The 26,562-nt window shown below is 42.2% G+C and overlaps 30 non-coding genes across 30 annotated transcripts; all 30 read right to left on the bottom strand.

Moving 5' to 3' along the window:
* Positions 1-332: 332 nt before the first annotated feature.
* trnai-uau (transfer RNA isoleucine (anticodon UAU)) lies at positions 333-426 on the bottom strand. Its single transcript has 2 exons — positions 389-426; positions 333-368 (listed from the first exon to the last, which is right to left on the bottom strand). It is a non-coding gene; the product is annotated as a tRNA-Ile (tRNA).
* Positions 427-1,671: 1,245 nt separating this feature from the next.
* Positions 1,672-1,765, bottom strand: trnai-uau (transfer RNA isoleucine (anticodon UAU)). Its single transcript has 2 exons — positions 1,728-1,765; positions 1,672-1,707 (listed from the first exon to the last, which is right to left on the bottom strand). It is a non-coding gene; the product is annotated as a tRNA-Ile (tRNA).
* Positions 1,766-2,478: 713 nt separating this feature from the next.
* trnai-uau (transfer RNA isoleucine (anticodon UAU)) lies at positions 2,479-2,572 on the bottom strand. The gene is made up of 2 exons: positions 2,535-2,572; positions 2,479-2,514 (listed from the first exon to the last, which is right to left on the bottom strand). It is a non-coding gene; the product is annotated as a tRNA-Ile (tRNA).
* Positions 2,573-3,727: 1,155 nt separating this feature from the next.
* On the bottom strand, positions 3,728-3,821 carry trnai-uau (transfer RNA isoleucine (anticodon UAU)). The gene is made up of 2 exons: positions 3,784-3,821; positions 3,728-3,763 (listed from the first exon to the last, which is right to left on the bottom strand). It is a non-coding gene; the product is annotated as a tRNA-Ile (tRNA).
* Positions 3,822-4,138: 317 nt separating this feature from the next.
* Positions 4,139-4,232, bottom strand: trnai-uau (transfer RNA isoleucine (anticodon UAU)). Its single transcript has 2 exons — positions 4,195-4,232; positions 4,139-4,174 (listed from the first exon to the last, which is right to left on the bottom strand). It is a non-coding gene; the product is annotated as a tRNA-Ile (tRNA).
* Positions 4,233-4,655: 423 nt separating this feature from the next.
* On the bottom strand, positions 4,656-4,749 carry trnai-uau (transfer RNA isoleucine (anticodon UAU)). The gene is made up of 2 exons: positions 4,712-4,749; positions 4,656-4,691 (listed from the first exon to the last, which is right to left on the bottom strand). It is a non-coding gene; the product is annotated as a tRNA-Ile (tRNA).
* Positions 4,750-5,066: 317 nt separating this feature from the next.
* On the bottom strand, positions 5,067-5,160 carry trnai-uau (transfer RNA isoleucine (anticodon UAU)). Its single transcript has 2 exons — positions 5,123-5,160; positions 5,067-5,102 (listed from the first exon to the last, which is right to left on the bottom strand). It is a non-coding gene; the product is annotated as a tRNA-Ile (tRNA).
* A 367-nt stretch (positions 5,161-5,527) lies between these two features.
* On the bottom strand, positions 5,528-5,621 carry trnai-uau (transfer RNA isoleucine (anticodon UAU)). The gene is made up of 2 exons: positions 5,584-5,621; positions 5,528-5,563 (listed from the first exon to the last, which is right to left on the bottom strand). It is a non-coding gene; the product is annotated as a tRNA-Ile (tRNA).
* Positions 5,622-6,044: 423 nt separating this feature from the next.
* Positions 6,045-6,138, bottom strand: trnai-uau (transfer RNA isoleucine (anticodon UAU)). Its single transcript has 2 exons — positions 6,101-6,138; positions 6,045-6,080 (listed from the first exon to the last, which is right to left on the bottom strand). It is a non-coding gene; the product is annotated as a tRNA-Ile (tRNA).
* Positions 6,139-6,972: 834 nt separating this feature from the next.
* trnai-uau (transfer RNA isoleucine (anticodon UAU)) lies at positions 6,973-7,066 on the bottom strand. Its single transcript has 2 exons — positions 7,029-7,066; positions 6,973-7,008 (listed from the first exon to the last, which is right to left on the bottom strand). It is a non-coding gene; the product is annotated as a tRNA-Ile (tRNA).
* A 317-nt stretch (positions 7,067-7,383) lies between these two features.
* trnai-uau (transfer RNA isoleucine (anticodon UAU)) lies at positions 7,384-7,477 on the bottom strand. The gene is made up of 2 exons: positions 7,440-7,477; positions 7,384-7,419 (listed from the first exon to the last, which is right to left on the bottom strand). It is a non-coding gene; the product is annotated as a tRNA-Ile (tRNA).
* Positions 7,478-8,190: 713 nt separating this feature from the next.
* trnai-uau (transfer RNA isoleucine (anticodon UAU)) lies at positions 8,191-8,284 on the bottom strand. Its single transcript has 2 exons — positions 8,247-8,284; positions 8,191-8,226 (listed from the first exon to the last, which is right to left on the bottom strand). It is a non-coding gene; the product is annotated as a tRNA-Ile (tRNA).
* A 1,155-nt stretch (positions 8,285-9,439) lies between these two features.
* On the bottom strand, positions 9,440-9,533 carry trnai-uau (transfer RNA isoleucine (anticodon UAU)). The gene is made up of 2 exons: positions 9,496-9,533; positions 9,440-9,475 (listed from the first exon to the last, which is right to left on the bottom strand). It is a non-coding gene; the product is annotated as a tRNA-Ile (tRNA).
* A 317-nt stretch (positions 9,534-9,850) lies between these two features.
* Positions 9,851-9,944, bottom strand: trnai-uau (transfer RNA isoleucine (anticodon UAU)). Its single transcript has 2 exons — positions 9,907-9,944; positions 9,851-9,886 (listed from the first exon to the last, which is right to left on the bottom strand). It is a non-coding gene; the product is annotated as a tRNA-Ile (tRNA).
* Positions 9,945-10,657: 713 nt separating this feature from the next.
* Positions 10,658-10,751, bottom strand: trnai-uau (transfer RNA isoleucine (anticodon UAU)). Its single transcript has 2 exons — positions 10,714-10,751; positions 10,658-10,693 (listed from the first exon to the last, which is right to left on the bottom strand). It is a non-coding gene; the product is annotated as a tRNA-Ile (tRNA).
* Positions 10,752-11,906: 1,155 nt separating this feature from the next.
* Positions 11,907-12,000, bottom strand: trnai-uau (transfer RNA isoleucine (anticodon UAU)). Its single transcript has 2 exons — positions 11,963-12,000; positions 11,907-11,942 (listed from the first exon to the last, which is right to left on the bottom strand). It is a non-coding gene; the product is annotated as a tRNA-Ile (tRNA).
* Positions 12,001-12,317: 317 nt separating this feature from the next.
* Positions 12,318-12,411, bottom strand: trnai-uau (transfer RNA isoleucine (anticodon UAU)). Its single transcript has 2 exons — positions 12,374-12,411; positions 12,318-12,353 (listed from the first exon to the last, which is right to left on the bottom strand). It is a non-coding gene; the product is annotated as a tRNA-Ile (tRNA).
* Positions 12,412-13,124: 713 nt separating this feature from the next.
* trnai-uau (transfer RNA isoleucine (anticodon UAU)) lies at positions 13,125-13,218 on the bottom strand. Its single transcript has 2 exons — positions 13,181-13,218; positions 13,125-13,160 (listed from the first exon to the last, which is right to left on the bottom strand). It is a non-coding gene; the product is annotated as a tRNA-Ile (tRNA).
* A 1,155-nt stretch (positions 13,219-14,373) lies between these two features.
* trnai-uau (transfer RNA isoleucine (anticodon UAU)) lies at positions 14,374-14,467 on the bottom strand. The gene is made up of 2 exons: positions 14,430-14,467; positions 14,374-14,409 (listed from the first exon to the last, which is right to left on the bottom strand). It is a non-coding gene; the product is annotated as a tRNA-Ile (tRNA).
* Positions 14,468-14,784: 317 nt separating this feature from the next.
* trnai-uau (transfer RNA isoleucine (anticodon UAU)) lies at positions 14,785-14,878 on the bottom strand. The gene is made up of 2 exons: positions 14,841-14,878; positions 14,785-14,820 (listed from the first exon to the last, which is right to left on the bottom strand). It is a non-coding gene; the product is annotated as a tRNA-Ile (tRNA).
* A 424-nt stretch (positions 14,879-15,302) lies between these two features.
* Positions 15,303-15,396, bottom strand: trnai-uau (transfer RNA isoleucine (anticodon UAU)). Its single transcript has 2 exons — positions 15,359-15,396; positions 15,303-15,338 (listed from the first exon to the last, which is right to left on the bottom strand). It is a non-coding gene; the product is annotated as a tRNA-Ile (tRNA).
* A 2,033-nt stretch (positions 15,397-17,429) lies between these two features.
* trnai-uau (transfer RNA isoleucine (anticodon UAU)) lies at positions 17,430-17,523 on the bottom strand. The gene is made up of 2 exons: positions 17,486-17,523; positions 17,430-17,465 (listed from the first exon to the last, which is right to left on the bottom strand). It is a non-coding gene; the product is annotated as a tRNA-Ile (tRNA).
* A 317-nt stretch (positions 17,524-17,840) lies between these two features.
* On the bottom strand, positions 17,841-17,934 carry trnai-uau (transfer RNA isoleucine (anticodon UAU)). Its single transcript has 2 exons — positions 17,897-17,934; positions 17,841-17,876 (listed from the first exon to the last, which is right to left on the bottom strand). It is a non-coding gene; the product is annotated as a tRNA-Ile (tRNA).
* A 713-nt stretch (positions 17,935-18,647) lies between these two features.
* trnai-uau (transfer RNA isoleucine (anticodon UAU)) lies at positions 18,648-18,741 on the bottom strand. The gene is made up of 2 exons: positions 18,704-18,741; positions 18,648-18,683 (listed from the first exon to the last, which is right to left on the bottom strand). It is a non-coding gene; the product is annotated as a tRNA-Ile (tRNA).
* A 1,155-nt stretch (positions 18,742-19,896) lies between these two features.
* trnai-uau (transfer RNA isoleucine (anticodon UAU)) lies at positions 19,897-19,990 on the bottom strand. Its single transcript has 2 exons — positions 19,953-19,990; positions 19,897-19,932 (listed from the first exon to the last, which is right to left on the bottom strand). It is a non-coding gene; the product is annotated as a tRNA-Ile (tRNA).
* A 317-nt stretch (positions 19,991-20,307) lies between these two features.
* Positions 20,308-20,401, bottom strand: trnai-uau (transfer RNA isoleucine (anticodon UAU)). Its single transcript has 2 exons — positions 20,364-20,401; positions 20,308-20,343 (listed from the first exon to the last, which is right to left on the bottom strand). It is a non-coding gene; the product is annotated as a tRNA-Ile (tRNA).
* A 424-nt stretch (positions 20,402-20,825) lies between these two features.
* Positions 20,826-20,919, bottom strand: trnai-uau (transfer RNA isoleucine (anticodon UAU)). Its single transcript has 2 exons — positions 20,882-20,919; positions 20,826-20,861 (listed from the first exon to the last, which is right to left on the bottom strand). It is a non-coding gene; the product is annotated as a tRNA-Ile (tRNA).
* A 2,033-nt stretch (positions 20,920-22,952) lies between these two features.
* Positions 22,953-23,046, bottom strand: trnai-uau (transfer RNA isoleucine (anticodon UAU)). The gene is made up of 2 exons: positions 23,009-23,046; positions 22,953-22,988 (listed from the first exon to the last, which is right to left on the bottom strand). It is a non-coding gene; the product is annotated as a tRNA-Ile (tRNA).
* A 425-nt stretch (positions 23,047-23,471) lies between these two features.
* On the bottom strand, positions 23,472-23,565 carry trnai-uau (transfer RNA isoleucine (anticodon UAU)). Its single transcript has 2 exons — positions 23,528-23,565; positions 23,472-23,507 (listed from the first exon to the last, which is right to left on the bottom strand). It is a non-coding gene; the product is annotated as a tRNA-Ile (tRNA).
* A 423-nt stretch (positions 23,566-23,988) lies between these two features.
* trnai-uau (transfer RNA isoleucine (anticodon UAU)) lies at positions 23,989-24,083 on the bottom strand. The gene is made up of 2 exons: positions 24,045-24,083; positions 23,989-24,024 (listed from the first exon to the last, which is right to left on the bottom strand). It is a non-coding gene; the product is annotated as a tRNA-Ile (tRNA).
* Positions 24,084-26,562: the final 2,479 nt, after the last annotated feature.

Genomic DNA, 26,562 nt, shown 5'->3' with positions numbered 1-26,562 from the left:
ACATCTGCTCTTCAAACAGTCTTTAATATTAAGCCTTGACTTTAAATGGTGATTGATTGTTTGATTGATCACTGTCTTATAAGCATCGCGCTCACCGCTTGCACCACTGGAGCTGATGACTAGTTGAGACATTGTACCTTTTGACCGAATGCACTACTGGAGCTGTTGACTCAACCGCATATTACTGAACAGTATGGTATTTAATCAAACTGATTTTCAAAACTACACCGTGATCTTTCTTCTAGGTAAAAACACGAATCTTGATTTCAACTGATTGTATATGTTAGGCTGTGACCTCCATTGCTACTGAAATGTCTCACTTTCTAAAATCTTGCTCCAGGTGAGGCTCGAACTCACAACCTCGGCATTGCTCTGCTGAATACTGTCTTATAAGTACCGCGCGCTGACCGATTGCGCCACTTGAGCTGACATCTTAGTTTGCCATTGTAGTTTTTTACCGATTGCACTACTTGAGCTGACCACATTGACCAGCTGATTACTGTCTTATAAGTAACGCACGCTGATGCCACTGGAGCTGGTGACAGAACCTTGCTTGAAGATGGGCATTCTTTACTATACTGGTTTCAATGAGACTCATCTTTCAGAACACCCTGTGAACTTTCTTCTAACTGATTAAAGATATCTGATTTTCAACGTATATTTATTATCTTAATTTCAACTGATTGTATATGTTAGGCTATGAACTCAATTGCTACTGAAATAGCTCTCGCTTTCTAAAACCTTGCTCCAGGTGAGGCTCGAACTCACAACCTCGGCCTTGCTCTGCTGAATACTGTCTTATAAGTACCCCTCGCTGACCGATTGCGCCACTGGGGCTGACATCTTTGACGCCATTGTAGTTTTTGACCGATTGTGCTACTGGAGCTGTTGACTCGAATACATATTACCAAAGACTAACTGATTACAGACATCTGCTCTTCAAACAGTCTTTAATATTAAGCCTTGACTTTAAATGGTGATTGATTGTTTGATTGATTACTGTCTTATAAGCATCGCGCTCACCGCTTGCACCACTGGAGCTGATGACTAGTTGAGACATTGTACCTTTTGACCGAATGCACTACTGGAGCTGTTGACTCAACCGCATATTACTGAACAGTATGGTATTTAATCAAACTGATTTTCAAAACTACACCGTGATCTTTCTTCTAGGTAAAAACACGAATCTTGATTTCAACTGATTGTATATGTTAGGCTGTGACCTCCATTGCTACTGAAATGTCTCGCTTTCTAAAATCTTGCTCCAGGTGAGGCTCGAACTCACAACCTCGGCATTGCTCTGCTGAATACTGTCTTAAAAGTACCGCGCGCTGACCGATTGCGCCACTGGAGCTGACTTCTTAGTTCGCCATTGTAGTTTTTTACCGATTGCACTACTTGAGCTGACCACATTGACCAGCTGATTACTGTCTTATAAGTAACGCACGCTGATGCCACTGGAGCTGGTGACAGAACCTTGCTTGAAGATGGGCATTCCTTACTAAGCTGGTTTCAATGAGACTCATCTTTCAGAACACCCTGTGAACTTTCTTCTAACTGATTAAAGATATCTGATTTTCAACGTATATTTATTATCTTAATTTCAACTGATTGTATATGTTAGGCTATTAACTCAATTACTACTGAAATATCTCTCGCTTTATAAAACCTTGCTCCAGGTGAGGCTCGAACTCACAACCTCGGCATTGCTCTGCTGAATACTGTCTTATAAGTACCGCGCGCTGACCGATTGCGCCACTGGGGCTGACATCTTTGTGCGCCATTGTAGTTTTTGAGCGATTGTGCTACTGGAGCTGTTGACTCGAATACATATTACCAAAGACTAACTGATTGCAGACATCTGCTCTTCAAACAGTCTTTAATATTAAGCCTTGACTTTAAATGGTGATTGATTGTTTGATTGATTACTGTCTTATAAGCATCGCGCTCACCGCTTGCACCACTGGAGCTGATGACTAGTTGAGACATTGTACCTTTTGACCGAATGCACTACTGGAGCTGTTGACTCAACCGCATATTACTGAACAGTATGGTCTTTAATCAGACTGATTTTCAAAACTACACCGTGATCTTTCTTCTAGGTAAAAACACAAATCTTGATTTCAACTGATTGTATATGTTAGGCTGTGACCTCCATTGCTACTGAAATGTCTCGCTTTCTAAAACCTTGTTCCAGGTGAGGCTCGGACTCACAACCTCGGCATTGCTCTGCTGAATACTGTCTTATAAGTACCGCGCGCTGACCGATTGCGCCAGTAGTACCTTTTGACCAAATGCACTACTGGAGCTGTTGACTCAACCGCATATTACTGAACAGTATGGTCTTTAATCAGACTGATTTTCAAAACTACACCGTGATCTTTCTTCTAGGTAAAAACACGAATCTTGATTTCAACTGATTGTATATGTTAGGCTGTGACCTCCATTGCTACTGAAATGTCTCGCTTTCTAAAACCTTGTTCCAGGTGAGGCTCGAACTCACAACCTCGGCATTGCTCTGCTGAATACTGTCTTATAAGTACCGCGCGCTGACCGATTGCGCCACTGGAGCTGACTTCTTAGTTCGCCATTGTAGTTTTTTACCGATTGCACTACTTGAGCTGACTACATTGACCAGCTGATTACTGTCTTATAAGTAACGCACGCTGATGCCACTGGAGCTGGTGACAGAACCTTGCTTGAAGATGGGCATTCTTTACTAAGCTGGTTTCAATGAGACTCATCTTTCAGAACACCCTGTGAACTTTCTTCTAACTGATTAAAGATATCTGATTTTCAACGTACATTTATTATCTTAATTTCAACTGATTGTATATGTTAGGCTATGAACTCAATTGTTACTGAAATATCTCTCGCTTTCTAAAATCTTGCTCCAGGTGAGGCTCGAACTCACAACCTCGGCATTGCTCTGCTGAATACTGTCTTATAAGTACCCCTCGCTGATCGATTGCGCCACTGGGGCTGACATCTTTGATGCCATCGTAGTTTTTGTACTGTCTTATAAGCATCGCGCTCACCGCTTGCACCACTGGAGCTGATGACTAGTTGAGACATTGTACCATTGTAGTTTTTTACCGATTGCACTACTTGAGCTGACTACATTGACCAGCTGATTACTGTCTTATAAGTAACGCACGCTGATGCCACTGGAGCTGGTGACAGAACCTTGCTTGAAGATGGGCATTCTTTACTAAGCTGGTTTCAATGAGACTCATCTTTCAGAACACCCTGTGAACTTTCTGTCTTATAAGTAACCCTCGCTGACCGATTGCGCCACTGGGGCTGACATCTTCGACGCCATTGTAGTTTTTGACCGATTGCGCTACTGGAGCTGTTGACTCGAATACATATTACCAAAGACTAACTGATTACAGACATCTGCTCTTCAACCAGTCTTTAATATTAAGCCATGACCTTAGCTGGTGATTGATTGTTTGATTGATTACTGTCTTATAAGCATCGCGCTCACCGCTTGCACCACTGGAGCTGATGACTAGTTGAGACATTGTACCTTTTGACCGAACGCACTACTAGAGCTGTTGTCTCAACCGCATATTACTGAACAGTATGGTCTTTAATCAGACTGATTTTCAAAACTACACCGTGATCTTTCTTCTAGGTAAAAACACGAATCTTGATTTCAACTGATTGTATATGTTAGGCTGTGACCTCCATTGCTACTGAAATGTCTCGCTTTCTAAAACCTTGTTCCAGGTGAGGCTCGAACTCACAACCTCGGCATTGCTCTGCTGAATACTGTCTTATAAGTACCGCGCGCTGACCAATTGCGCCACTGGAGCTGACTTCTTAGTTCGCCATTGTAGTTCTTTACCGATTGCACTACTTGAGCTGACTACATTGACCAGCTGATTACTGTCTTATAAGTAACGCACGCTGATGCCACTGGAGCTGGTGACAGAACCTTGCTTGAAGATGGGCATTCTTTACTAAGCTGGTTTCAATGAGACTCATCTTTCAGAACACCCTGTGATCTTTCTTCTAACTGATTAAAGATATCTGATTTTCAACGTATATTTATTATCTTAATTTCAACTGATTGTATATGTTAGGCTATGAACTCAATTGCTACTGAAATATCTCTCGCTTTCTAAAACCTTGCTCCAGGTGAGGCTCGAACTCACAACCTCGGCATCGCTCTGCTGAATACTGTCTTATAAGTACCGCGCGCTGACCGATTGCACCACTGGGGCTGGCATCTTCGACGCCATTGTAGTTTTTGACCGATTGCGCTACTGGAGCTGTTGACTCGAATACATATTACCAAAGACTAACTGATTGCAGACATCTGCTCTTCAAACAGTCTTTAATATTAAGCCTTGACTTTAAATGGTGATTGATTGTTTGATTGATTACTGTCTTATAAGCATCGCGCTCACCGCTTGCACCACTGGAGCTGATGACTAGTTGAGACATTGTACCTTTTGACCGAATGCACTACTGGAGCTGTTGACTCAACCGCATATTACTGAACAGTATGGTATTTAATCAAACTGATTTTCAAAACTACACCGTGATCTTTCTTCTAGGTAAAAACACGAATCTTGATTTCAACTGATTGTATATGTTAGGCTGTGACCTCCATTGCTACTGAAATGTCTCACTTTCTAAAATCTTGCTCCAGGTGAGGCTCGAACTCACAACCTCGGCATTGCTCTGCTGAATACTGTCTTATAAGTACCGCGCGCTGACCGATTGCGCCACTGGAGCTGACTTCTTAGTTCGCCATTGTAGTTTTTTACCGATTGCACTACTTGAGCTGACCACATTGACCAGCTGATTACTGTCTTATAAGTAACGCACGCTGATGCCACTGGAGCTGGTGACAGAACCTTGCTTGAAGATGGGCATTCTTTACTAAGCTGGTTTCAATGAGACTCATCTTTCAGAACACCCTGTGAACTTTCTTCTAACTGATTAAAGATATCTGATTTTCAACGTATATTTATTATCTTAATTTCAACTGATTGTATATGTTAGGCTATTAACTCAATTACTACTGAAATATCTCTCGCTTTCTAAAACCTTGCTCCAGGTGAGGCTCGAACTCACAACCTCGGCATTGCTCTGCTGAATACTGTCTTATAAGTACCGCGCGCTGACCGATTGCGCCACTGGGGCTGACATCTTTGTGCGCCATTGTAGTTTTTGACCAATTGCGCCACTGGAGCTGACTTCTTAGTTCGCCATTGTAGTTCTTTACCGATTGCACTACTTGAGCTGACTACATTGACCAGCTGATTACTGTCTTATAAGTAACGCACGCTGATGCCACTGGAGCTGGTGACAGAACCTTGCTTGAAGATGGGCATTCTTTACTAAGCTGGTTTCAATGAGACTCATCTTTCAGAACACCCTGTGATCTTTCTTCTAACTGATTAAAGATATCTGATTTTCAACGTATATTTATTATCTTAATTTCAACTGATTGTATATGTTAGGCTATGAACTCAATTGCTACTGAAATATCTCTCGCTTTCTAAAACCTTGCTCCAGGTGAGGCTCGAACTCACAACCTCAGCATCGCTCTGCTGAATACTGTCTTATAAGTACCGCGCGCTGACCGATTGCACCACTGGGGCTGGCATCATCGACGCCATTGTAGTTTTTGACCGATTGCGCTACTGGAGCTGTTGACTCGAATACATATTACCAAAGACTAACTGATTGCAGACATCTGCTCTTCAAACAGTCTTTAATATTAAGCCTTGACTTTAAATGGTGATTGATTGTTTGATTGATTACTGTCTTATAAGCATCGCGCTCACCGCTTGCACCACTGGAGCTGATGACTAGTTGAGACATTGTACCTTTTGACCGAATGCACTACTGGAGCTGTTGACTCAACCGCATATTACTGAACAGTATGGTATTTAATCAAACTGATTTTCAAAACTACACCGTGATCTTTCTTCTAGGTAAAAACACGAATCTTGATTTCAACTGATTGTATATGTTAGGCTGTGACCTCCATTGCTACTGAAATGTCTCACTTTCTAAAATCTTGCTCCAGGTGAGGCTCGAACTCACAACCTCGGCATTGCTCTGCTGAATACTGTCTTATAAGTACCGCGCGCTGACCGATTGCGCCACTTGAGCTGACATCTTAGTTTGCCATTGTAGTTTTTTACCGATTGCACTACTTGAGCTGACCACATTGACCAGCTGATTACTGTCTTATAAGTAACGCACGCTGATGCCACTGGAGCTGGTGACAGAACCTTGCTTGAAGATGGGCATTCTTTACTATACTGGTTTCAATGAGACTCATCTTTCAGAACACCCTGTGAACTTTCTTCTAACTGATTAAAGATATCTGATTTTCAACGTATATTTATTATCTTAATTTCAACTGATTGTATATGTTAGGCTATGAACTCAATTGCTACTGAAATAGCTCTCGCTTTCTAAAACCTTGCTCCAGGTGAGGCTCGAACTCACAACCTCGGCCTTGCTCTGCTGAATACTGTCTTATAAGTACCCCTCACTGACCGATTGCGCCACTGGGGCTGACATCTTTGACGCCATTGTAGTTTTTGACCGATTGTGCTACTGGAGCTGTTGACTCGAATACATATTACCAAAGACTAACTGATTACAGACATCTGCTCTTCAAACAGTCTTTAATATTAAGCCTTGACTTTAAATGGTGATTGATTGTTTGATTGATTACTGTCTTATAAGCATCGCGCTCACCGCTTGCACCACTGGAGCTGATGACTAGTTGAGACATTGTACCTTTTGACCGAATGCACTACTGGAGCTGTTGACTCAACCGCATATTACTGAACAGTATGGTATTTAATCAAACTGATTTTCAAAACTACACCGTGATCTTTCTTCTAGGTAAAAACACGAATCTTGATTTCAACTGATTGTATATGTTAGGCTGTGACCTCCATTGCTACTGAAATGTCTCGCTTTCTAAAATCTTGCTCCAGGTGAGGCTCGAACTCACAACCTCGGCATTGCTCTGCTGAATACTGTCTTATAAGTACCGCGCGCTGACCGATTGCGCCACTGGAGCTGACTTCTTAGTTCGCCATTGTAGTTTTTTACCGATTGCACTACTTGAGCTGACCACATTGACCAGCTGATTACTGTCTTATAAGTAACGCACGCTGATGCCACTGGAGCTGGTGACAGAACCTTGCTTGAAGATGGGCATTCTTTACTAAGCTGGTTTCAATGAGACTCATCTTTCAGAACACCCTGTGATCTTTCTTCTAACTGATTAAAGATATCTGATTTTCAACGTATATTTATTATCTTAATTTCAACTGATTGTATATGTTAGGCTATTAACTCAATTACTACTGAAATATCTCTCGCTTTCTAAAACCTTGCTCCAGGTGAGGCTCGAACTCACAACCTCGGCATTGCTCTGCTGAATACTGTCTTATAAGTACCGCGCGCTGACCGATTGCGCCACTGGGGCTGACATCTTTGTGCGCCATTGTAGTTTTTGACCGATTGTGCTACTGGAGCTGTTGACTCGAATACATATTACCAAAGACTAACTGATTACAGACATCTGCTCTTCAACCAGTCTTTAATATTAAGCCATGACCTTAGCTGGTGATTGATTGTTTGATTGATTACTGTCTTATAAGCATCACGCTCACCGCTTGCACCACTGGAGCTGATGACTAGTTGAGACATTGTACCTTTTGACCGAATGCACTACTGGAGCTGTTGACTCAACCGCATATTACTGAACAGTATGGTCTTTAATCAGACTGATTTTCAAAACTACACCGTGATCTTTCTTCTAGGTAAAAACACAAATCTTGATTTCAACTGATTGTATATGTTAGGCTGTGACCTCCATTGCTACTGAAATGTCTCGCTTTCTAAAACCTTGTTCCAGGTGAGGCTCGGACTCACAACCTCGGCATTGCTCTGCTGAATACTGTCTTATAAGTACCGCGCGCTGACCGATTGCGCCAGTAGTACCTTTTGACCAAATGCACTACTGGAGCTGTTGACTCAACCGCATATTACTGAACAGTATGGTCTTTAATCAGACTGATTTTCAAAACTACACCGTGATCTTTCTTCTAGGTAAAAACACGAATCTTGATTTCAACTGATTGTATATGTTAGGCTGTGACCTCCATTGCTACTGAAATGTCTCGCTTTCTAAAACCTTGTTCCAGGTGAGGCTCGAACTCACAACCTCGGCATTGCTCTGCTGAATACTGTCTTATAAGTACCGCGCGCTGACCGATTGCGCCACTGGAGCTGACTTCTTAGTTCGCCATTGTAGTTTTTTACCGATTGCACTACTTGAGCTGACTACATTGACCAGCTGATTACTGTCTTATAAGTAACGCACGCTGATGCCACTGGAGCTGGTGACAGAACCTTGCTTGAAGATGGGCATTCTTTACTAAGCTGGTTTCAATGAGACTCATCTTTCAGAACACCCTGTGAACTTTCTTCTAACTGATTAAAGATATCTGATTTTCAACGTACATGTATTATCTTAATTTCAACTGATTGTATATGTTAGGCTATGAACTCAATTGTTACTGAAATATCTCTCGCTTTCTAAAATCTTGCTCCAGGTGAGGCTCGAACTCACAACCTCGGCATTGCTCTGCTGAATACTGTCTTATAAGTACCCCTCGCTGATCGATTGCGCCACTGGGGCTGACATCTTTGATGCCATCGTAGTTTTTGTACTGTCTTATAAGCATCGCGCTCACCGCTTGCACCACTGGAGCTGATGACTAGTTGAGACATTGTACCATTGTAGTTTTTTACCGATTGCACTACTTGAGCTGACTACATTGACCAGCTGATTACTGTCTTATAAGTAACGCACGCTGATGCCACTGGAGCTGGTGACAGAACCTTGCTTGAAGATGGGCATTCTTTACTAAGCTGGTTTCAATGAGACTCATCTTTCAGAACACCCTGTGAACTTTCTGTCTTATAAGTACCCCTCGCTGACCGATTGCGCCACTGGGGCTGACATCTTCGACGCCATTGTAGTTTTTGACCGATTGCGCTACTGGAGCTGTTGACTCGAATACATATTACCAAAGACTAACTGATTACAGACATCTGCTCTTCAACCAGTCTTTAATATTAAGCCATGACCTTAGATGGTGATTGATTGTTTGATTGATTACTGTCTTATAAGCATCGCGCTCACCGCTTGCACCACTGGAGCTGATGACTAGTTGAGACATTGTACCTTTTGACCGAACGCACTACTGGAGCTGTTGTCTCAACCGCATATTACTGAACAGTATGGTCTTTAATCAGACTGATTTTCAAAACTACACCGTGATCTTTCTTCTAGGTAAAAACACGAATCTTGATTTCAACTGATTGTATATGTTAGGCTGTGACCTCCATTGCTACTGAAATGTCTCGCTTTCTAAAATCTTGCTCCAGGTGAGGCTCGAACTCACAACCTCGGCATTGCTCTGCTGAATACTGTCTTATAAGTACCGCGCGCTGACCGATTGCGCCACTGGAGCTGACTTCTTAGTTCGCCATTGTAGTTTTTTACCGATTGCACTACTTGAGCTGACCACATTGACCAGCTGATTACTGTCTTATAAGTAACGCACGCTGATGCCACTGGAGCTGGTGACAGAACCTTGCTTGAAGATGGGCATTCTTTACTAAGCTGGTTTCAATGAGACTCATCTTTCAGAACACCCTGTGAACTTTCTTCTAACTGATTAAAGATATCTGATTTTCAACGTATATTTATTATCTTAATTTCAACTGATTGTATATGTTAGGCTATTAACTCAATTACTACTGAAATATCTCTCGCTTTCTAAAACCTTGCTCCAGGTGAGGCTCGAACTCACAACCTCGGCATTGCTCTGCTGAATACTGTCTTATAAGTACCGCGCGCTGACCGATTGCGCCACTGGGGCTGACATCTTTGTGCGCCATTGTAGTTTTTGACCGATTGTGCTACTGGAGCTGTTGACTCGAATACATATTACCAAAGACTAACTGATTGCAGACATCTGCTCTTCAAACAGTCTTTAATATTAAGCCTTGACTTTAAATGGTGATTGATTGTTTGATTGATTACTGTCTTATAAGCATCGCGCTCACCGCTTGCACCACTGGAGCTGATGACTAGTTGAGACATTGTACCTTTTGACCGAATGCACTACTGGAGCTGTTGACTCAACCGCATATTACTGAACAGTATGGTCTTTAATCAGACTGATTTTCAAAACTACACCGTGATCTTTCTTCTAGGTAAAAACACAAATCTTGATTTCAACTGATTGTATATGTTAGGCTGTGACCTCCATTGCTACTGAAATGTCTCGCTTTCTAAAACCTTGTTCCAGGTGAGGCTCGGACTCACAACCTCGGCATTGCTCTGCTGAATACTGTCTTATAAGTACCGCGCGCTGACCGATTGCGCCAGTAGTACCTTTTGACCAAATGCACTACTGGAGCTGTTGACTCAACCGCATATTACTGAACAGTATGGTCTTTAATCAGACTGATTTTCAAAACTACACCGTGATCTTTCTTCTAGGTAAAAACACGAATCTTGATTTCAACTGATTGTATATGTTAGGCTGTGACCTCCATTGCTACTGAAATGTCTCGCTTTCTAAAACCTTGTTCCAGGTGAGGCTCGAACTCACAACCTCGGCATTGCTCTGCTGAATACTGTCTTATAAGTACCGCGCGCTGACCGATTGCGCCACTGGAGCTGACTTCTTAGTTCGCCATTGTAGTTTTTTACCGATTGCACTACTTGAGCTGACTACATTGACCAGCTGATTACTGTCTTATAAGTAACGCACGCTGATGCCACTGGAGCTGGTGACAGAACCTTGCTTGAAGATGGGCATTCTTTACTAAGCTGGTTTCAATGAGACTCATCTTTCAGAACACCCTGTGAACTTTCTTCTAACTGATTAAAGATATCTGATTTTCAACGTACATTTATTATCTTAATTTCAACTGATTGTATATGTTAGGCTATGAACTCAATTGTTACTGAAATATCTCTCGCTTTCTAAAATCTTGCTCCAGGTGAGGCTCGAACTCACAACCTCGGCATTGCTCTGCTGAATACTGTCTTATAAGTACCCCTCGCTGATCGATTGCGCCACTGGGGCTGACATCTTTGATGCCATCGTAGTTTTTGTACTGTCTTATAAGCATCGCGCTCACCGCTTGCACCACTGGAGCTGATGACTAGTTGAGACATTGTACCATTGTAGTTTTTTACCGATTGCACTACTTGAGCTGACTACATTGACCAGCTGATTACTGTCTTATAAGTAACGCACGCTGATGCCACTGGAGCTGGTGACAGAACCTTGCTTGAAGATGGGCATTCTTTACTAAGCTGGTTTCAATGAGACTCATCTTTCAGAACACCCTGTGAACTTTCTGTCTTATAAGTACCCCTCGCTGACCGATTGCGCCACTGGGGCTGACATCTTCGACGCCATTGTAGTTTTTGACCGATTGCGCTACTGGAGCTGTTGACTCGAATACATATTACCAAAGACTAACTGATTACAGACATCTGCTCTTCAACCAGTCTTTAATATTAAGCCATGACCTTAGCTGGTGATTGATTGTTTGATTGATTACTGTCTTATAAGCATCGCGCTCACCGCTTGCACCACTGGAGCTGATGACTAGTTGAGACATTGTACCTTTTGACCGAACGCACTACTGGAGCTGTTGTCTCAACCGCATATTACTGAACAGTATGGTCTTTAATCAGACTGATTTTCAAAACTACACCGTGATCTTTCTTCTAGGTAAAAACACGAATCTTGATTTCAACTGATTGTATATGTTAGGCTGTGACCTCCATTGCTACTGAAATGTCTCGCTTTCTAAAACCTTGTTCCAGGTGAGGCTCGAACTCACAACCTCGGCATTGCTCTGCTGAATACTGTCTTATAAGTACCGCGCGCTGACCGATTGCGCCACTGGAGCTGACTTCTTAGTTCGCCATTGTAGTTTTTTACCGATTGCACTACTTGAGCTGACCACATTGACCAGCTGATTACTGTCTTATAAGTAACGCACGCTGATGCCACTGGAGCTGGTGACAGAACCTTGCTTGAAGATGGGCATTCTTTACTAAGCTGGTTTCAATGAGACTCATCTTTCAGAACACCCTGTGAACTTTCTTCTAACTGATTAAAGATATCTGATTTTCAACGTATATTTATTATCTTAATTTCAACTGATTGTATATGTTAGGCTATTAACTCAATTACTACTGAAATATCTCTCGCTTTCTAAAACCTTGCTCCAGGTGAGGCTCGAACTCACAACCTCGGCATTGCTCTGCTGAATACTGTCTTATAAGTACCGCGCGCTGACCGATTGCGCCACTGGGGCTGACATCTTTGTGCGCCATTGTAGTTTTTGACCGATTGTGCTACTGGAGCTGTTGACTCGAATACATATTACCAAAGACTAACTGATTGCAGACATCTGCTCTTCAAACAGTCTTTAATATTAAGCCTTGACTTTAAATGGTGATTGATTGTTTGATTGATTACTGTCTTATAAGCATCGCGCTCACCGCTTGCACCACTGGAGCTGATGACTAGTTGAGACATTGTACCTTTTGACCGAATGCACTACTGGAGCTGTTGACTCAACCGCATATTACTGAACAGTATGGTCTTTAATCAGACTGATTTTCAAAACTACACCGTGATCTTTCTTGTAGGTAAAAACACAAATCTTGATTTCAACTGATTGTATATGTTAGGCTGTGACCTCCATTGCTACTGAAATGTCTCGCTTTCTAAAACCTTGTTCCAGGTGAGGCTCGGACTCACAACCTCGGCATTGCTCTGCTGAATACTGTCTTATAAGTACCGCGCGCTGACCGATTGCGCCAGTAGTACCTTTTGACCAAATGCACTACTGGAGCTGTTGACTCAACCGCATATTACTGAACAGTATGGTCTTTAATCAGACTGATTTTCAAAACTACACCGTGATCTTTCTTCTAGGTAAAAACACGAATCTTGATTTCAACTGATTGTATATGTTAGGCTGTGACCTCCATTGCTACTGAAATGTCTCGCTTTCTAAAACCTTGTTCCAGGTGAGGCTCGAACTCACAACCTCGGCATTGCTCTGCTGAATACTGTCTTATAAGTACCGCGCGCTGACCGATTGCGCCACTGGAGCTGACTTCTTAGTTCGCCATTGTAGTTTTTTACCGATTGCACTACTTGAGCTGACTACATTGACCAGCTGATTACTGTCTTATAAGTAACGCACGCTGATGCCACTGGAGCTGGTGACAGAACCTTGCTTGAAGATGGGCATTCTTTACTAAGCTGGTTTCAATGAGACTCATCTTTCAGAACACCCTGTGAACTTTCTTCTAACTGATTAAAGATATCTGATTTTCAACGTACATTTATTATCTTAATTTCAACTGATTGTATATGTTAGGCTATGAACTCAATTGTTACTGAAATATCTCTCGCTTTCTAAAATCTTGCTCCAGGTGAGGCTCGAACTCACAACCTCGGCATTGCTCTGCTGAATACTGTCTTATAAGTACCCCTCGCTGATCGATTGCGCCACTGGGGCTGACATCTTTGATGCCATCGTAGTTTTTGTACTGTCTTATAAGCATCGCGCTCACCGCTTGCACCACTGGAGCTGATGACTAGTTGAGACATTGTACCATTGTAGTTTTTTACCGATTGCACTACTTGAGCTGACTACATTGACCAGCTGATTACTGTCTTATAAGTAACGCACGCTGATGCCACTGGAGCTGGTGACAGAACCTTGCTTGAAGATGGGCATTCTTTACTAAGCTGGTTTCAATGAGACTCATCTTTCAGAACACCCTGTGAACTTTCTGTCTTATAAGTACCCCTCGCTGACCGATTGCGCCACTGGGGCTGACATCTTCGACGCCATTGTAGTTTTTGACCGATTGCGCTACTGGAGCTGTTGACTCGAATACATATTACCAAAGACTAACTGATTACAGACATCTGCTCTTCAACCAGTCTTTAATATTAAGCCATGACCTTAGCTGGTGATTGATTGTTTGATTGATTACTGTCTTATAAGCATCGCGCTCACCGCTTGCACCACTGGAGCTGATGACTAGTTGAGACATTATACCTTTTGACCGAACGCACTACTGGAGCTGTTGTCTCAACCGCATATTACTGAACAGTATGGTCTTTAATCAGACTGATTTTCAAAACTACACCGTGATCTTTCTTCTAGGTAAAAACACGAATCTTGATTTCAACTGATTGTATATGTTAGGCTGTGACCTCCATTGCTACTGAAATGTCTCGCTTTCTAAAACCTTGTTCCAGGTGAGGCTCGAACTCACAACCTCGGCATTGCTCTGCTGAATACTGTCTTATAAGTACCGCGCGCTGACCAATTGCGCCACTGGAGCTGACTTCTTAGTTCGCCATTGTAGTTCTTTACCGATTGCACTACTTGAGCTGACTACATTGACCAGCTGATTACTGTCTTATAAGAAACGCACGCTGATGCCACTGGAGCTGGTGACAGAACCTTGCTTGAAGATGGGCATTCTTTACTAAGCTGGTTTCAATGAGACTCATCTTTCAGAACACCCTGTGAACTTTCTTCTAACTGATTAAAGATATCTGATTTTCAACGTATATTTATTATCTTAATTTCAACTGATTGTATATGTTAGGCTATGAACTCAATTGCTACTAAAATATCTCTCGCTTTCTAAAACCTTGCTCCAGGTGAAGCTTGAACTCACAACCTCGGCATTGCTCTGCTGAATACTGTCTTATAAGTACCGCGCGCTGACCGATTGCGCCACTGGGGCTGAAAACTTTGTGCGCCATTGTAGTTTTTGACCGATTGCGCTACTGGAGCTGTTGACTCGAATACATATTACCAAAGACTAACTGATTACAGACATCTGCTCTTCAACCAGTCTTTAATATTAAGCCATGACCTTAGCTGGTGATTGATTGTTTGATTGATTACTGTCTTATAAGCATCGCGCTCACCGCTTGCACCACTGGAGCTGATGACTAGTTGAAACATTGTACCTTTTGACCAAATGCACTACTGGAGCTGTTGACTCAACCGCATATTACTGAACAGTATGGTCTTTAATCAGACTGATTTTCAAAACTACACCGTGATCTTTCTTCTAGGTAAAAACACGAATCTTGATTTCAACTGATTGTATATGTTAGGCTGTGACCTCCATTGCTACTGAAATGTCTCGCTTTCTAAAACCTTGTTCCAGGTGAGGCTCGGACTCACAACCTCGGCATTGCTCTGCTGAATACTGTCTTATAAGTACCGCGCGCTGACCGATTGCGCCACTGGAGCTGACATCTTAGTTCGCCATTGTAGTTTTTTACCGATTGCACTACTTGAGCTGACCACATTGACCAGCTGATTACTGTCTTATAAGTAACGCACGCTGATGCCACTGGAGCTGGTGACAGAACCTTGCTTGAAGATGGGCATTCTTTACTAAGCTGGTTTCAATGAGACTCATCTTTCAGAACACCCTGTGATCTTTCTTCTAACTGATTAAAGATATCTGATTTTCAACGTATATTTATTATCTTAATTTCAACTGATTGTATATGTTAGGCTATGAACTCAATTGTTACTGAAATATCTCTCGCTTTCTAAAATCTTGCTCCAGGTGAGGCTCGAACTCACAACCTCGGCATTGCTCTGCTGAATACTGTCTTATAAGTACCCCTCGCTGATCGATTGCGCCACTGGGGCTGACATCTTTGATGCCATCGTAGTTTTTGTACTGTCTTATAAGCATCGCGCTCACCGCTTGCACCACTGGAGCTGATGACTAGTTGAGACATTGTACCATTGTAGTTTTTTACCGATTGCACTACTTGAGCTGACTACATTGACCAGCTGATTACTGTCTTATAAGTAACGCACGCTGATGCCACTGGAGCTGGTGACAGAACCTTGCTTGAAGATGGGCATTCTTTACTAAGCTGGTTTCAATGAGACTCATCTTTCAGAACACCCTGTGTACTTTCTGTCTTATAAGTACCCCTCGCTGACCGATTGTGCCACTGGGGCTGACATCTTCGACGCCATTGTAGTTTTTGACCGATTGCGCTACTGGAGCTGTTGACTCGAATACATATTACCAAAGACTAACTGATTACAGACATCTGCTCTTCAACCAGTCTTTAATATTAAGCCATGACCTTAGCTGGTGATTGATTGTTTGATTGATTACTGTCTTATAAGCATCGCGCTCCCCGCTTGCACCACTGGAGCTGATGACTCAAACGCATATTACTGAACAGTATGGTCTTTAATCAGACTGATTTTGAAAACTACACCGTGATCTTTCTTCTAGGTAAAAACACAAATCTTGATTTCAACTGATTGTATATGTTAGGCTGTGACCTCCATTGCTACTGAAATGTCTCGCTTTCTAAAACCTTGTTCCAGGTGATGCTCGAACTCACAACCTCGGCATTGCTCTGCTGAACACTGTCTTATAAGTACCGCGCGCTGACCGATTGCGCCACTGTAGCTGACTTCTTAGTTCGCCATTGTAGTTTTTTACCGATTGCACTACTTGAGCTGACTACATTGACCAGCTGATTACTGTCTTATAAGTAACGCACGCTGATGCCACTGGAGCTGGTGACAGAACCTTGCTTGAAGATGGGCATTCTTTACTAAGCTGGTTTCAATGAGACTCATCTTTCAGAACACCCTGTGAACTTTCTTCTAACTGATTAAAGATATCTGATTTTCAACGTATATTTATTATCTTAATTTCAACTGATTGTATATGTTAGGCTATGAACTCAATTGCTACTGAAATATCTCTCGCTTTCTAAAACCTTGCTCCAGGTGAGGCTCGAACTCACAACCTCGGCATTGCTCTGCTGAATACTGTCTTATAAGTACCCCTCGCTGACCGATTGCGCCACTGGGGCTGACATCTTTGACGCCATTGTAGTTTTTGACCGATTGCGCTACTGGAGCTGTTGACTCGAATACATATTACCAAAGACTAACTGATTACAGACATCTGCTCTTCAACCAGTCTTTAATATTAAGCCATGACCTTAGCTGGTGATTGATTGTTTGATTGATTACTGTCTTATAAGCATCGCGCTCACCGCTTGCACCACTGGAGCTGATGACTAGTTGAGACATTGTACCTTTTGACCGAATGCACTACTGGAGCTGTTGACTCAACTGCATATTACTGAACAGTATGGTCTTTAATCAGACTGATTTTCAAAACTACACCGTGATCTTTCTTCTAGGTAAAAACACGAATCTTGATTTCAACTGATTGTATATGTTAGGCTGTGACCTCCATTGCTACTGAAATGTCTCGCTTTCTAAAACCTTGTTCCAGGTGAGGCTCGAACTCACAACCTCGGCATTGCTCTGCTGAATACTGTCTTATAAGTACCGCGCGCTGACCGATTGCGCCACTGGAGCTGACTTCTTAGTTCGCCATTGTAGTTTTTTACCGATTGCACTACTTGAGCTGACCACATTGACCAGCTGATTACTGTCTTATAAGTAACGCACGCTGATGCCACTGGAGCTGGTGACAGAACCTTGCTTGAAGATGGGCATTCTTTACTAAGCTGGTTTCAATGAGACTCATCTTTCAGAACACCCTGTGAACTTTCTTCTAACTGATTAAAGATATCTGATTTTCAACGTATATTTATTATCTTAATTTCAACTGATTGTATATGTTAGGCTATTAACTCAATTACTACTGAAATATCTCTCGCTTTCTAAAACCTTGCTCCAGGTGAGGCTCGAACTCACAACCTCGGCATTGCTCTGCTGAATACTGTCTTATAAGTACCGCGCGCTGACCGATTGCGCCACTGGGGCTGACATCTTTGTGCGCCATTGTAGTTTTTGACCGATTGTGCTATTGGAGCTGTTGACTCGAATACATATTACCAAAGACTAACTGATTGCAGACATCTGCTCTTCAAACAGTCTTTAATATTAAGCCTTGACTTTAAATGGTGATTGATTGTTTGATTGATTACTGTCTTATAAGCATCGCGCTCACCGCTTGCACCACTGGAGCTGATGACTAGTTGAGACATTGTACCTTTTGACCGAATGCACTACTGGAGCTGTTGACTCAACCGCATATTACTGAACAGTATGGTCTTTAATCAGACTGATTTTCAAAACTACACCGTGATCTTTCTTGTAGGTAAAAACACAAATCTTGATTTCAACTGATTGTATATGTTAGGCTGTGACCTCCATTGCTACTGAAATGTCTCGCTTTCTAAAACCTTGTTCCAGGTGAGGCTCGGACTCACAACCTCGGCATTGCTCTGCTGAATACTGTCTTATAAGTACCGCGCGCTGACCGATTGCGCCAGTAGTACCTTTTGACCAAATGCACTACTGGAGCTGTTGACTCAACCGCATATTACTGAACAGTATGGTCTTTAATCAGACTGATTTTCAAAACTACACCGTGATCTTTCTTCTAGGTAAAAACACGAATCTTGATTTCAACTGATTGTATATGTTAGGCTGTGACCTCCATTGCTACTGAAATGTCTCGCTTTCTAAAACCTTGTTCCAGGTGAGGCTCGAACTCACAACCTCGGCATTGCTCTGCTGAATACTGTCTTATAAGTACCGCGCGCTGACCGATTGCGCCACTGGAGCTGACTTCTTAGTTCGCCATTGTAGTTTTTTACCGATTGCACTACTTGAGCTGACTACATTGACCAGCTGATTACTGTCTTATAAGTAACGCACGCTGATGCCACTGGAGCTGGTGACAGAACCTTGCTTGAAGATGGGCATTCTTTACTAAGCTGGTTTCAATGAGACTCATCTTTCAGAACACCCTGTGAACTTTCTTCTAACTGATTAAAGATATCTGATTTTCAACGTACATTTATTATCTTAATTTCAACTGATTGTATATGTTAGGCTATGAACTCAATTGTTACTGAAATATCTCTCGCTTTCTAAAATCTTGCTCCAGGTGAGGCTCGAACTCACAACCTCGGCATTGCTCTGCTGAATACTGTCTTATAAGTACCCCTCGCTGATCGATTGCGCCACTGGGGCTGACATCTTTGATGCCATCGTAGTTTTTGTACTGTCTTATAAGCATCGCGCTCACCGCTTGCACCACTGGAGCTGATGACTAGTTGAGACATTGTACCATTGTAGTTTTTTACCGATTGCACTACTTGAGCTGACTACATTGACCAGCTGATTACTGTCTTATAAGTAACGCACGCTGATGCCACTGGAGCTGGTGACAGAACCTTGCTTGAAGATGGGCATTCTTTACTAAGCTGGTTTCAATGAGACTCATCTTTCAGAACACCCTGTGAACTTTCTGTCTTATAAGTACCCCTCGCTGACCGATTGCGCCACTGGGGCTGACATCTTCGACGCCATTGTAGTTTTTGACCGATTGCGCTACTGGAGCTGTTGACTCGAATACATATTACCAAAGACTAACTGATTACAGACATCTGCTCTTCAACCAGTCTTTAATATTAAGCCATGACCTTAGCTGGTGATTGATTGTTTGATTGATTACTGTCTTATAAGCATCGCGCTCACCGCTTGCACCACTGGAGCTGATGACTAGTTGAGACATTATACCTTTTGACCGAACGCACTACTGGAGCTGTTGTCTCAACCGCATATTACTGAACAGTATGGTCTTTAATCAGACTGATTTTCAAAACTACACCGTGATCTTTCTTCTAGGTAAAAACACGAATCTTGATTTCAACTGATTGTATATGTTAGGCTGTGACCTCCATTGCTACTGAAATGTCTCGCTTTCTAAAACCTTGTTCCAGGTGAGGCTCGAACTCACAACCTCGGCATTGCTCTGCTGAATACTGTCTTATAAGTACCGCGCGCTGACCAATTGCGCCACTGGAGCTGACTTCTTAGTTCGCCATTGTAGTTCTTTACCGATTGCACTACTTGAGCTGACTACATTGACCAGCTGATTACTGTCTTATAAGAAACGCACGCTGATGCCACTGGAGCTGGTGACAGAACCTTGCTTGAAGATGGGCATTCTTTACTAAGCTGGTTTCAATGAGACTCATCTTTCAGAACACCCTGTGAACTTTCTTCTAACTGATTAAAGATATCTGATTTTCAACGTATATTTATTATCTTAATTTCAACTGATTGTATATGTTAGGCTATGAACTCAATTGCTACTAAAATATCTCTCGCTTTCTAAAACCTTGCTCCAGGTGAAGCTTGAACTCACAACCTCGGCATTGCTCTGCTGAATACTGTCTTATAAGTACCGCGCGCTGACCGATTGCGCCACTGGGGCTGAAAACTTTGTGCGCCATTGTAGTTTTTGACCGATTGCGCTACTGGAGCTGTTGACTCGAATACATATTACCAAAGACTAACTGATTACAGACATCTGCTCTTCAACCAGTCTTTAATATTAAGCCATGACCTTAGCTGGTGATTGATTGTTTGATTGATTACTGTCTTATAAGCATCGCGCTCACCGCTTGCACCACTGGAGCTGATGACTAGTTGAAACATTGTACCTTTTGACCAAATGCACTACTGGAGCTGTTGACTCAACCGCATATTACTGAACAGTATGGTCTTTAATCAGACTGATTTTCAAAACTACACCGTGATCTTTCTTCTAGGTAAAAACACGAATCTTGATTTCAACTGATTGTATATGTTAGGCTGTGACCTCCATTGCTACTGAAATGTCTCGCTTTCTAAAACCTTGTTCCAGGTGAGGCTCGGACTCACAACCTCGGCATTGCTCTGCTGAATACTGTCTTATAAGTACCGCGCGCTGACCGATTGCGCCACTGGAGCTGACATCTTAGTTCGCCATTGTAGTTTTTTACCGATTGCACTACTTGAGCTGACCACATTGACCAGCTGATTACTGTCTTATAAGTAACGCACGCTGATGCCACTGGAGCTGGTGACAGAACCTTGCTTGAAGATGGGCATTCTTTACTAAGCTGGTTTCAATGAGACTCATCTTTCAGAACACCCTGTGATCTTTCTTCTAACTGATTAAAGATATCTGATTTTCAACGTATATTTATTATCTTAATTTCAACTGATTGTATATGTTAGGCTATGAACTCAATTGTTACTGAAATATCTCTCGCTTTCTAAAATCTTGCTCCAGGTGAGGCTCGAACTCACAACCTCGGCATTGCTCTGCTGAATACTGTCTTATAAGTACCCCTCGCTGATCGATTGCGCCACTGGGGCTGACATCTTTGATGCCATCGTAGTTTTTGTACTGTCTTATAAGCATCGCGCTCACCGCTTGCACCACTGGAGCTGATGACTAGTTGAGACATTGTACCATTGTAGTTTTTTACCGATTGCACTACTTGAGCTGACTACATTGACCAGCTGATTACTGTCTTATAAGTAACGCACGCTGATGCCACTGGAGCTGGTGACAGAACCTTGCTTGAAGATGGGCATTCTTTACTAAGCTGGTTTCAATGAGACTCATCTTTCAGAACACCCTGTGTACTTTCTGTCTTATAAGTACCCCTCGCTGACCGATTGTGCCACTGGGGCTGACATCTTCGACGCCATTGTAGTTTTTGACCGATTGCGCTACTGGAGCTGTTGACTCGAATACATATTACCAAAGACTAACTGATTACAGACATCTGCTCTTCAACCAGTCTTTAATATTAAGCCATGACCTTAGCTGGTGATTGATTGTTTGATTGATTACTGTCTTATAAGCATCGCGCTCCCCGCTTGCACCACTGGAGCTGATGACTCAAACGCATATTACTGAACAGTATGGTCTTTAATCAGACTGATTTTGAAAACTACACCGTGATCTTTCTTCTAGGTAAAAACACAAATCTTGATTTCAACTGATTGTATATGTTAGGCTGTGACCTCCATTGCTACTGAAATGTCTCGCTTTCTAAAACCTTGTTCCAGGTGATGCTCGAACTCACAACCTCGGCATTGCTCTGCTGAACACTGTCTTATAAGTACCGCGCGCTGACCGATTGCGCCACTGTAGCTGACTTCTTAGTTCGCCATTGTAGTTTTTTACCGATTGCACTACTTGAGCTGACTACATTGACCAGCTGATTACTGTCTTATAAGTAACGCACGCTGATGCCACTGGAGCTGGTGACAGAACCTTGCTTGAAGATGGGCATTCTTTACTAAGCTGGTTTCAATGAGACTCATCTTTCAGAACACCCTGTGAACTTTCTTCTAACTGATTAAAGATATCTGATTTTCAACGTATATTTATTATCTTAATTTCAACTGATTGTATATGTTAGGCTATGAACTCAATTGCTACTGAAATATCTCTCGCTTTCTAAAACCTTGCTCCAGGTGAGGCTCGAACTCACAACCTCGGCATTGCTCTGCTGAATACTGTCTTATAAGTACCCCTCGCTGACCGATTGCGCCACTGGGGCTGACATCTTTGACGCCATTGTAGTTTTTGACCGATTGCGCTACTGGAGCTGTTGACTCGAATACATATTACCAAAGACTAACTGATTACAGACATCTGCTCTTCAACCAGTCTTTAATATTAAGCCATGACCTTAGCTGGTGATTGATTGTTTGATTGATTACTGTCTTATAAGCATCGCGCTCACCGCTTGCACCACTGGAGCTGATGACTAGTTGAGACATTGTACCTTTTGACCGAATGCACTACTGGAGCTGTTGACTCAACTGCATATTACTGAACAGTATGGTCTTTAATCAGACTGATTTTCAAAACTACACCGTGATCTTTCTTCTAGGTAAAAACACGAATCTTGATTTCAACTGATTGTATATGTTAGGCTGTGACCTCCATTGCTACTGAAATGTCTCGCTTTCTAAAACCCTGCTCCAGGTGAGGCTCGAACTCACAACCTCGGCATTGCTCTGCTGAATACTGTCTTATAAGTACCGCGCGCTGACCGATTGCGCCACTGGGGCTGAAAACTTTGTGCGCCATTGTAGTTTTTGACCGATTGCGCTACTGGAGCTGTTGACTCGAATACATATTACCAAAGACTAACTCATTACAGACATCTGCTCTTCAACCAGTCTTTAATATTAAGCCATGACCTTAGCTGGTGATTGATTGTTTGATTGATTACTGTCTTATAAGCATCACGCTCACCGCTTGCACCACTGGAGCTGATGACTAGTTGAGACATTGTACCTTTTGACCGAACGCACTACTGGAGCTGTTGACTCAACCGCATATTACTGAACAGTATGGTCTTTAATCAGACTGATTTTCAAAACTACACCGTGATCTTTCTTCTAGGTAAAAACACGAATCTTGATTCAACTGATTGTATATGTTAGGCTATGAACTCAATTGCTACTGAAATATCTCTCGCTTTCTAAAACCTAGCTCCAGGTGAGGCTCGAACTCACAACCTCGGCATTGCTCTGCTGAATACTGTCTTATAAGTACCGCGCGCTGACAGATTGCGCCACTGGGGCTGACATCTTCGACGCCATTGTAGTTTTTGACCTATTGCGCTACTGGAGCTGTTGACTCGAATACATATTACCAAAGACTAACTGATTACAGACATCTGCTCTTCAACCAGTCTTTAATATTAAGCCATGACCTTAGCTGGTGATTGATTGTTTGATTGATTACTGTCTTATAAGCATCGCGCTCACCGCTTGCACCACTGGAGCTGATGACTAGTTGAGACATTGTACCTTTTGACCGAATGCACTACTGGAGCTGGTGACTCAACCGCATATTACTTAACAGTATGGTCTTTAATCAGACTTATTTTCAAAACTACACCGTGATCTTTCTTCTAGGTAAAAACACGAATCTTGATTTCAACTGATTGTATATGTTAGGCTGTGACCTCCATTGCTACTGAAATGTCTCGCTTTCTAAAACCTTGTTCCAGGTGAGGCTCGAACTCACAACCTCGGCATTGCTCTGCTGAATACTTTCTTATAAGTACCGCGCGCTGACCGATTGCGTCTACTGGAGCTGACATCTTAGTTCGCCATTGTAGTTTTTTACCGATTGCACTACTGGAGCTGTTGACTCAAACACATATTACCAAATACTAACTGATTATAGACATCTGATCTTCAACCAATCTTTAATATTAAGCCATGAATAGTTGAGCCATTGTAGCTTTTGACCGAATGCACTCTTGGAGGTCTCGACTCGAAATGTATATTACTGAACACTATGGTCTTTAGTTAGACTGATTTTCAAAACTACACCGTGAGCTTTCTTCTATGTAATAGCAGGAATCTAATTGCCAACTGATTATTTATGTTATGCTTCAAACTCCACTGCTTCCAAAATGTCTTTCTAAAATCTTCCTCTAGCTGAGGCTCGAGCTCACAACCTCAGTATTGCCCTGCTGCCTACTGTTTTAGTTTTACAGTGCTGACTGATTGCACTTTTGGAACTTTTGAAGCCAAAACATATTGCCAAATAAAAAAAAAACTTACATTCCAATTAAGACTATCACAATATTAGATCTTTCTTATCATGGTTATTTTGGCCATAAGAATTCAAGATATAAAAATATTGTGATATCTACAGAAACTATGAACAATGCTCTTTTTTACAGGTGCCGGTCTAATGCTTTATCAAAAGGTTGTTTCTTTTTTGTATTTTGATGTCTGATTCCTTGTGCTAAAACTGTTGCACACATCTCAATAAATTACAATGTCGTGGAAAAGTTCATTTATTTCAGTAATTCAAACTCAAATTGTGAAACTCGTGTTTTAAATAAATCCAGTGCACTACTGAAGTAGTTTAAGTATCTGGTTATTTTAATTGTGATGATTTTGTCTCACATTTAACAAAAATCCACCAATTCTCAACAAATAGCCTTCATAAGTCCAATAAATAAAATCATGTTTAGTGAATGGTTGGCATTTTGGAAAGTATGTTGATTTATTGTACATGTACTCAATACTTGGTAGGTGCTCTTTTTGCTTTCATTACTGCCACAATTCAGCGTGGAATGGAGAATCAGTTTGTGGCACTGCTGAGGTGGTAAGGAAGCCCAGGTTTCTTTGACAGTGGCCTTCAGCTCATCTGCATTTTTTGGTCTCTTGTTTCTCATTTTCCTCTTGACAATACCCCATAGATTCTCTATGAGTTTCAGGTCTGGTGAGTTTGCAGGCCAGTCAAGCACACCAACACCATGACCATTTAATGAACTTTTGGCAGTGTAGGCAGGTGCCTAATCCTGCTGGAAGATGAAATCATCATCTTCAAAAAGCTGGTGAGCAGAAGGAAGCATGAAGTGCTCGAAAAGTTCTTGGTAAACTGGTGCAGTGATTTTTATTTTCAAAAAAACAATGGACTAACACCAGCAGATGACATTGCACCCCAAAATCATCACAGACTGTGTAAACTTAACACTGGACTTCAAGCAACTTGGGTTATGAGCTTTTCCACCGCTTCCTCCAGACTTTAGGAACAAAAAGTCCAGACTTTACAAAACATGCTCTCATCTGAAAAGAGGACTTTGGACCACTGGGCAACAGTCCAGTTCTTCTTCTCCTTAGCCCAGGTAAGAGGCCTCTGACGTTGTCTGTGTTTCAGGAATGGCTTAACAAGAGGAATACAAAAGCTGTAGCCAAATTCCTTGAGGCGTCTGTATGCCTTGACCCCAGCCTCAGTCCATTCCTTGTGAAGGTCTCTCAACTTCTTGAATCGATTTAACTTGACAATCCTCATAAGGCTGTGGTTCTTTCGGTTGGTAGTGCATCTATTTCTTCCACACTTTTTCGTTCCACTCAACTTTCAGTTAGCATGCTTGGATACAGCACTCTGTGAACAGCCAGCTTCTTTGGCAATGAATGTTTGTGGCTTACCCTTCTTGTGAAGGGTGTCAGTAATTGTCTTTTGGAATGTATTTAATACATAAATACATAACGAGAAAAGTCATGACATTTGCCAAGTATGGTAACCAATACTCAGAATTGATGCTCTACATTTAACCCATCCAAGTGCACACACACACACACACACAGCAGTGAGAAGTGAACACACACCCAGAGCAGTGGGCAGCTATATATCCAGAAATCGGGGAGCAACTGGGGGTTCAGTGCCTTGTTCAAGGGCACTTCAGCCATGGGTATTGAGAGTGGAGGAGAGCACTGTTCATTTTCAATGAACCCCCCCATCCCCCCCCCCCCCCCTTCTGGTAACTAGTCTCTAACCATTAGGCCACAGCTGCCCCAGTTTCACAATTTGAGTTGAATTACTAAAATAAATGAACTTTTTCACAAAATTCTAATTTATTGAGACACACCTGCACAAGTAAGGAAATGAGCACCCCCTGCTGGCTGGACTAAAACTAGCTACAGCAGCAAGCAATTTTTATTTATTTTTTCACAGCAGCCTACCAGCCATCAGAATGTGCTACTAGCTTCAAAAAGAAAAGCTGGTACTACAGACACACTACATCATTATTGTCTTGAGAATGCAGTTCTAGA

Source organism: Carassius gibelio, chromosome A8 (genome assembly GCF_023724105.1).
Source record: "Carassius gibelio isolate Cgi1373 ecotype wild population from Czech Republic chromosome A8, carGib1.2-hapl.c, whole genome shotgun sequence".
Classification (NCBI taxonomy): domain Eukaryota; kingdom Metazoa; phylum Chordata; class Actinopteri; order Cypriniformes; family Cyprinidae; genus Carassius; species Carassius gibelio.
Note: the sequence above shows the minus strand (reverse complement) of the source record. Positions and strands in the feature narration are given on the sequence as shown.